A 9,018-nucleotide genomic window follows, 5' to 3' on the forward strand; every position below is an offset into this window, starting at 1 on the left:
TTGGCCACTGACCCTGGGGACATTTGTTACCACCTTGTAACAGGTGGGATGCTTGCTTCTTGCTTGGACGAATCATCAGCCTGCACCTCATCATCCCTGGGAAGTTGCAGGTATCCCCTCAGTCACTCACGCTGTATGACAGAAGATAGGGGAGGGAGTTAAATTCACCAGCTGGCTTCAGAATTCATTTTCTGAGATGCAAGCGGCTTGTTTAGGAAAATGCCTTAATTAGTCCTGGGGGTGGAACCGGAGCCCGGGAGCCCGGAGGACAGGAGATAAAGGAAGCACAGGGACACAACCAGCCTCGTCCACAGGACGACGAAGCTACCAGCTCTGAGAGGACGGGCCCTGAGATGAAGAGCCAGGAACAGATGGGGTGGTAATGGGACCCCTCGTGTTGAGCTCAGGCCCCGGGGTGCTGCAGCATGGGGCTGGCGACCCCTTTTCTGAAGCTGGACCTGTTAAGAAAAGAGGAAGACACCGACGGGATTCAGGCCCTGCTCCAGCCAGCCCCGGGCTGAACAATCCACAGGTAAGTGACACATGCCTGACTCCAAACATCCTGAGTCCATGAGCACTCCAGGAACACCAGTCAAGTGATTAAAACACAAACATATATTTTGGAGACTTAGGGGTGCGCAGTGTCTCATGTGGGCTCCCACTGCTGCCATCCCCTCTTTGGTGCCGGGATGTGCCACCATGCCTGGTTTTCATGGAACTGAGAATTGGACCATAGCTCCTTGACATTTGTTTCTTCCTGGTGTGTGTGTGTGTGTGTGTGTGTGTGGTGTGTGTGTGTGTGGTGTGTGTGTGAACCTTAAATTGTTGACTCTTCCTGCCTCAGCAGTGCTGGAATGACAAGCATGTGCCACCATGCATACATAGCTCGTGGTGACCATGGTGTGGGTGGGTGGAGGTTGCTAACTTGAGAGACAGGGTTTACTGTGTAGCCCAGGCTGGCCTCAACTCACAGGGATCCACCTGCCTCTGCCCTCTGCCGAGGGAGTGCTGGGATTAAAACCTGTTTTGCTTGGGTTTCCTTAGTTTGTTGAAGTCAGCTTCTCTGTGGCTCTGAAACACAGACTGTAGCGCTCAGGTCGTTTCCTGCCTCACACACAAGCACGTGACCATGCAGCGCATCCTGGCGTATAGCTGCTGGGTCCATCACTGCCCTTGGCTGCAGATGGATACAAGTGGGGGGTGGGGGGGCTGCCACGGCGGAGCGCGCAGCGCAGGCGGCAGGCTCGGCCGGCTTCCCTTAGTCTTTGGCTTTTGAACCTTCTTTTTGCATTGATTACCCAGTAATTGTCTTACCTGAATGAAATAAAAAACATGAGCTGGGCGGGGTGGTGGTGGCACACACCTTTAGTCCCAGCACTCAGAAGGCAGGAGCAGGCAGATCTCTGAGTTCAAGGGCCAGCCTGGTCTACTGAGTACATGTCAGGGATATAGCAGACAATCTTGTCTCAACAACAATAAATAAGCCTAAATACACCTATATATTAGGAATTCATAGCTAGTGTATAAAAATACCCAGGAAGGCTTAGAGTGAGGTGTCCTGAGCCCTGTGGGGTGCTCAGCAGAGCCATGGGCTCTCACACCAGGGCATTCCCCACTGTACCAGCCACACATGTGCAGCCCTCACCCAGCATCCGCTGGAGGAAGAGTCACCTCCACTAGGACGGCTTTCTGATGGGGAGCACCCAATCCCCAGGAGACACTATTAGTGTCTGTTCTGTTGCGGTCCTCAGTGTGAACACCTACAGTGCAGCTTCCCAGAGCTCCCCAGGGAGGAGAGGCAGGATCAGCCCTGCCTACAAGCACAGCTGAGGGCTGCAGGCGCCTTGGCCCCTGCAGGTAGCCTGGGTGCAGCAAGATGGCTCAGTGCTGTGCACAGGGTACATGATGTAGAAATGGGGGTACATAAGCACTGCTCCCACTGGGTGGGATCCCCACATTTCCGTGCTTCTCCATAGAATGGAGAAACATAAGGAAGTTGACTAGAAGAACCCTAACCCTAACCATTTGAGAGTCATGGCTCCCAATGTGCGGGTCTTGACTCCTTTGAAGGTCAAATGACCCCTTCACAGGGGCCACCTAAGACCATGTGAAAACATGGATATTTACATTGTGATTCAGTAGTAAATTACATTTATGAATTAAAAAATTATAAATTTTATAATTAGAAAATAACAAAAATAATTTTATGGTTGGGGGGTCCCCACAACATGAGGGATTGTCCTGAAGGGTTGGCATCAGGAAGGTTGAGAAGCACTGTCTTAGACCAAGATCTGGGCCAGCTTTCTGTATGCTCACAGGCCTGCCTCAGCCATCAGCCTGCCCTTCTCCCTCCATCTAGTCCTGCAATACCACAAAAGATGCTTAGCTTTTCTGTCCCCCTGACACTTGAAGACCACTGAGCAATCCTCCCTGGGAACTAGCTGTGGGGTTCAGTATCTATGTCAGTCCTCATGACACATAAATCAGAGTGACATCAGTGGCTATCATGTCTCCAAGGACAAGTTTATTGGGCGCCCCACTCAATCACAGGCATTGTCCTGGGAGATCAACAACACTGTCCCGGGGATGCCACAGCGACATGTCACAAAGAGAAATTTGCCATCTCATTATCCCAAATACCAAGATGTAGTTAGAATTCTGGAATTTTGGTTTCTTTTAATAAAAAAAATACACAGACATATTATGTCGTAGGTGTGGGATGGGGGCTGCTTTGGACTGTGTGGAGCAGCTGACTGGTTTTGCCTCAGGCTCTAGCAGAGGCGTGGTTTTGCTAATTGTGACTAGTTTCTGTGACTGTAGCTCCTTTCCAGGCCTGGGGAAGGTTTTTGCCACTTGTGAGATCTGGGGCTGCAGACATCCCTTGGCTGGTAGCTGATTCACTTCAGGCCCCGCCTCTGCTCCACACTGCTTCTAGGTCTGTGCCAGACGTCCCCTGATTTCAACGTGACATTAATCTATGGAGTTAGGATGCTACGCTTCAGACAAAGATGGCCTTGTTTAAAATAATTTTTGATGGCTATTCTTGGTTGTCAACTTGACTACATCTGGAATTAAGTGAAACCCAAAACTTGAGTGGCACCTGGGAGGGATTTTTGCTTAGTTGTAAGTAGGATGATCCAGATCCTTTGAGCTGGGAAACTCCACCTCTGATCTGGGCCATACCCTCTGCTGGAAGACTGTAGAGACATGGAAGAAGGAAGTATCTCTGCCTGCTTGCCCCCGCCACTGGCATCAGAGCCCACTTCTTCAGGTTTCCAGCGTCCACTGAAGACCCGCTGACACCTCCAGCTTCATGGACTACTGGGCGCTTGAACCTTCCATTCACGGCAGCCATCATTGGGCTAGCTGAACCACAGCCTATAGATCATTCCAAAAAAATCCCTTTTCTATATACATGGAAAAAGTCATTCTATAACTTCTTTTACTTTAAAGAACCCTAAATAACAAAAGTATTTGAAACACAGTCACATTCAGGACTGATAAGATGGTTCAGTGAGGGGGCTTCAGGCAAACGTGAGGAGCTGCCCAGTTAAAGAAGACAGCTGGTTTCTGCAGTGGCCCTCTGGCCTCCCCATGACTGCTGTGCCATGATATACCCATCCACCCCTAACTGTCACACGTGCAAATAAATGTTATAAAAATTTGAACACAGCAAAGTCACAGGTTCTAAGGATTGTGTAAGACCTAGACTTAGTTCTTTTTTGTTTTCTTTCTTTCTTTTTTTGGGGGGGTGGGGTGGGGGTGGGGTGGGGTTCGAGACAGGGTTTCTCTGTGTAGCCCTGGCTGTCCTGGAACTCATTCTGTAGACCAGACTGGCCTCGAACTCAGAAATCCACCTGCCTCTGCCTCCCAAGTGATGGGATTAAAGGTGTGCACCACCACTGCCTGGCTGGCTCCTTTTTGTTTTCTATCCAGAGTCTCACTCTGTAGCCTTTGCTGGCTGAGAATTCAACTAGGCTGGCCTTGAACTCACAAAATTCCAGTTGCCTCAACTTCCCCAGTGCTGGGATTAAAGACAGGTGCTGCCACACTCAATTTTGTATTTTGTGACTGGAAGCTTTGAGGACACAATTTATGTCTGGGAGGGTATGTAGTTATGGGTGGGGCCCTGCCTAGAATCCCACAATGAGGGGCTGGCCCGAGGTTGTGTGGAAGCTCCAGATCCCATCTGTAGTATTTTAGGTTAAAGCAGCAGCTCCATTCTCCCTCCACGCTCAGCCTTTCCCAGCCTCCATTTCCATCCAGGTCCCATCAGCTCCCAGAGCCCAGCTTCAGGAAACAGGAGGCATGTTCACCAGCCCAGAGGTCCATCCTCCATTGGACACGAGGGCACCCACCGCAGGCAATCCCTCCTTGCACAGCCGGACCACCAGCTTCCCTGGCCAAAGGGGCTCTACAGAGATCCTGCCTTGTCCTTTCCTCATTTGTCTGTTGTGGTCATTTTCCTGAGGGGATGGATGTCAGCAGTCTCCCCTAGTCACCTGGCCCTCATACCTGGACCTTTACAGCCAGAGGACACCTGCAGCATGAGAGTTAGGGACAAAAACACCTAGTGCAGCCAGGGCAAAAAGGCTCAGGATGTTCCCAAGCCAGCCCATAGAGGAGGCAGGACTCAGGCAGCAGGACTGAGGGCCTGGGTAAGCTTCCAGTCAACAGTCTGTGTATAAGGGGTTTGGGGGCCTGGGCTGGGGCAACAGGGCGTGTGGAACATGATTGTATTTGAATGGCACTGTCAGTGGGTAGCATGCTGTCAACTCAGCGTTCCTGAAGCAGGAGGTTGAGGAGTTTCTAGGTCAGCCTTGGCTAAACATCAAGTTCTAGGCTAGCCTGGGCTATACTATCCTGTCTAGAAAACAAACAAATCAACATGTGGAGAACAGAAAAGGCAGACAAATACCCTCGTTTTTGCCAATCCTACTGTGTGTTTGCAGTGCATCAGTATTAACTCAGGCAGACTCCCAGCTTGGTGGTGTTTCTAACAAAGGCCTTTGAAAAAAAAAAAAAAACGCTCCCATAAGCCAGGCATCCTCCCCAGTGTGGGATGCTTCTCCACCCGCAGCTGAGGCCGGGAGGATCAGAAAGGGACTGAGGGTTGGGGACGAGTCGGACGCTCAGAAAGTGACCCTGGCCTCCAAGGCTCTCTTTGAAGGCTGCGGTGACTCTGTGATTCTGGCAGCGTCCTCTCACAGAGAAGAACCCAGCCTGGTCCCCAGCCTCAGCAGCACCTCAGAGCCACCCCAGCACAGTCCAGGATTAGGCCCCAGCCAGTTTCCAGCCTTTTGCCTTTGATTTATTTCTTTTTAAGTCTTTCATTTTAACTATTAGGCAATTCTGGGAGTGTCATTTACATTTCAAAAAACACAAAAACCCTCTCCGGCTAGGATTTGTTTTTCTTTTTTTTTTTTCTTTCTTTTTTTTTTTTTTTTCTGCTGCCTTGTTCTTCCCTGAGACTTCCTCATTTGCTGTCCTGTGTTTCCTTCTTTGTCCCCTACCCCAGTGGCTTTGCTCATGCTTATTCAGTTGTTAGATGTTCCCTCCAGACAGTCTCCACCCATAACCTGTATTTCCCAAAAGCTCCAGTGACCTTTCGATGACAGCATCAGCTTGGAGAACCCAAAACTCTAAGTCACCCCAAATCTCGCTTGAAATCTATAAGAAAATACACTAGCTATAGGGGGATTTTTCTATTTTCTGGGATGTTTGTAGTCCTCCCCAACAAGTGAAGACCTTGTGCTGTGTTCAAAAGGGTTCATTACCAAGCAACACCACCCAGACTCTCTTGCTCCCAATTCTGAGATAGTTGTTCATTAAGTTGCCCAGAATGGTCTTGAACTTTCTGTGGAGGCCGGCCTAGAATTCCCCCAGTAGGGGGCTGGGGACCACTCCCAGAGCTAGGCAGCTGGTCTCAGCTGAGTTTCCCCAAGGGGTGTCAGCAAGGGTTGCATTTGCTGGGCAGCCCCTCCCACCTCTCCACCCCCCCCCCCCAAGTATGAGCCCAACATGTAGGGTTTGGACTCTTTCTCCTCCTTACGAGGTTCACCTTTCTCTGTATCCTGTCTTCCCAAAGCAGGATAGATTCTTTTTTTTTTTTTTTTTTTTTTTTTTTTTTTTTTTTTTAATACAACACAGCTGTAAGTGTTTTGTAAACACCCTAAGTACCCTGTTTGCTTTTCTGCCCTGCTTCCCTCCAGGGCTGCTGTTTGACAGCTCCATGGTTTTGGGGTTTTTTTGGTTTTTGGTTTTTGTTTTTCTTAAGGGGGAGGGCAGGCTTCAAAACTGGGTCTTTCTACATAGCCGGTAACAGTTCTAGAATTCACCATGTAGACCCAGCCAATCATGAACTCATAGAAATCCACCTGCCTCTGTCTCCAGAGTTCAGGGAATAAAGGTATGCATCGCTAAGCCTGGAGACCCAAGGGTGTTTGTTTGTTTGTTTGTTTGTTTAACTAAAAATTAAGGTCGTCTGGAAACACAGTCCTTGGCCTGCTCTGATGTGGCCAGGATCAACCCAGCTGGGGCATGGTAGCACACACCTTTAGTCCCATCTCTCAGGAGGCAGAGAGAGGCAGGCAGATCTCTGAATTCCAGGCCAGCCTGATCTACAGAGCAAGTTTCCAGACAGCTAGGGCTACGTAGAGAAACCCTGTTTCAAAAAGCAAAGACCAGGCAAGCAAACGCGCCGCTCGGCAGCGGTGCGCACCCTCAAAGGTCCCGCTGGTAATTCTGCTCTTCATTTCTATGTTTGTGTGTTTGGAGGTTTTATCTTTTTGTTTTAGAACTTAGAGGAATCCCAGAACTTTATTCCTAGACCCTCACTGGGGGATTCTAGGCAGGGGCTCCACCCTGACCACGCCCACCCTGACCACGCCCCCACCCCACCATAGTCCCAGTCCTAATTTTGCATTTTTATTTTTTTAAAAACAAAATCTTGGCCGGGCAGTGGTGGCGCACGCCTTTAATCCCAGCACTCTGGAGGCAGAGGCAGGTGGATCTCCGAGTTCAAGGCCAACCTGGTCCACAGAGGGAGTTCCAGGACAGCCAGGGCTACATGAAGAAACCCTCAGTGGGGGGAGGGGGCGCAGAATAATGTGCCAATGAGCCTTCAACTGTGGATCGTCTCTCCTCAGCGTCATAGCTGGGATGACAGGCAAACCACACCAGGCCTGTCCTGCGTGGCCCCTTGTACCCTTCTCTAATCCCTTAATTATTTTAAATTAAAACATAAAAATACAGTCACAAAGTGAAAAGGGTGGCCTTTTGACAGAACTCTGTCATCAGATGTGGACTGGAAGACAGAGGTAGGGCGGTAGAAACTGACCCCACACTGAGCAGAGGCCCTGGCACCTTCTGATGGGGAGGAGGGTGGTAGGCCCGTCCCTCAGGCCAGGTTCCTCCAGACTGACTTTCTACCACGTGGCTGAACTCACCTCCTACCCACAAGAAATATTTGGTCACCTCAGAGTCCTGCAGGTAGGTACCAGTCTCAGCACATCCAGCTGCACCTGGAAGCTCGTGGAGAGGCTGGTAGGCCCGACTCAGGGGGGACAGCACTTGGCAGCGTGCCACCCCCTGGACCCCATCCACCAGTTGTGCCTGAGGATGCAGAGGCAGGAATATCAGGAGGTCACGGTCAACCTCAGCTACACTGCAGACTGGAGGTCAGCCTGGGCTGCATGAGACACTGTCAAAAGGGGAACATGTATAGATGGCCTGGCATCGCTCCACCCTGAAGGTGTCGCGGCTCCAGTTCTGCAGCTCTGGGCTCCTGCCATGTGTCTTCCTTCATAATAGGGTTTGCCCCTACACAGCTACAGTTGTTTCTTGTTTTTATTCATCAGGTTTAATCATTTATGTGCCTCTGGGTGTGCATGAGTGTGAGTGTGTGTGTGTGAGTGTGTGCATGTATGTGTGTGTGCATGAGTGAGTGTGTATGAGTGTGAGTGTGTGTGCATGAGTGTGAGTGTGTATGAGTGTGTGTGTGCATGTGCATGAGTGTGTGTGCATGTGCATGAGTGTGTGTGTATGAGTGTGAGTGTGTGCATGAGTGTGAGTGTGTGTATGAGTGAGTGTGTATGAGTGTGAGTGTGTGTGCATGAGTGTGAGTGTGTGCATGAGTGTGAGTGTGTGTGCACCCATATGTGGGGGTGGTCAGTTCTCTCCTTTGACAATGTAGGTCCCAGAGACTGAACTCAGGTCTACAGCTGGTTGGACACCACTGTTACCCCCTGACTCATCTTACTGACCCCTAAACAGATATTTGTGTGTATTTGTTTATTTTGGTTTTTCCAGACAAGGTTTCTCTGTGTAGCCCTGGCTGTCCTGGAACTCACTCTGTAGACCAGGCTGGCCTCAAATTCACAGAGGTTTGGATCCACCTGCCTCTGCCTCCGGAGCACTGGGATTAAGGGCACAAACTACCATGCCTGACTTCCTAAACAGGTTTTTAGAACTTGAAACTTTTGCTAGTCCCAGCCTGTGGGTGGCTCTATGGCCGTGTCCCCAGAGGAAACTGAGGGGTGCAGACAGTGCAGGAAGGAGCTTCTGTCCCGGGAAGAGCTTTCTAGACTTATTCGGACGCTAAATGTATGAAGTCCCTGCTGTACGGGCTGGAGGACTGGCTCGGTGATTAAGAACACTTGTTCTTGCTAAGGACTGGACCACAGTGTCCAGCACCTACATGGTAGCTCACAATGATCTGCAACTCCAGTTAGAGACCCAGTGCTCTCTTTGGCCTTAAAAGACCCCAGGCATGGACATGGTACACACACAGACATGTAGGCAAAGCACCCATACATATAAACTTAAAATACATAAATTTAAGGGGATAAGGCCAGGCATGATGATGGTACAGGCCTTTGACCCCAGCACTCTGGAGACACAAGCAGGTGGATCTCTGAGTTCAAGACCAGCCTGATGTACAGAGGGAGTTTCAAGGCAGACAGGGCTACCTACACAGAGAAACCCTGACTTGAAAGCCAAAGGGGGGAAAAAAGAAAA

This window comes from Arvicanthis niloticus, chromosome 22, assembly GCF_011762505.2.
Source record: "Arvicanthis niloticus isolate mArvNil1 chromosome 22, mArvNil1.pat.X, whole genome shotgun sequence".
In the NCBI taxonomy this organism is placed as follows: Eukaryota; Metazoa; Chordata; class Mammalia; order Rodentia; family Muridae; genus Arvicanthis; species Arvicanthis niloticus.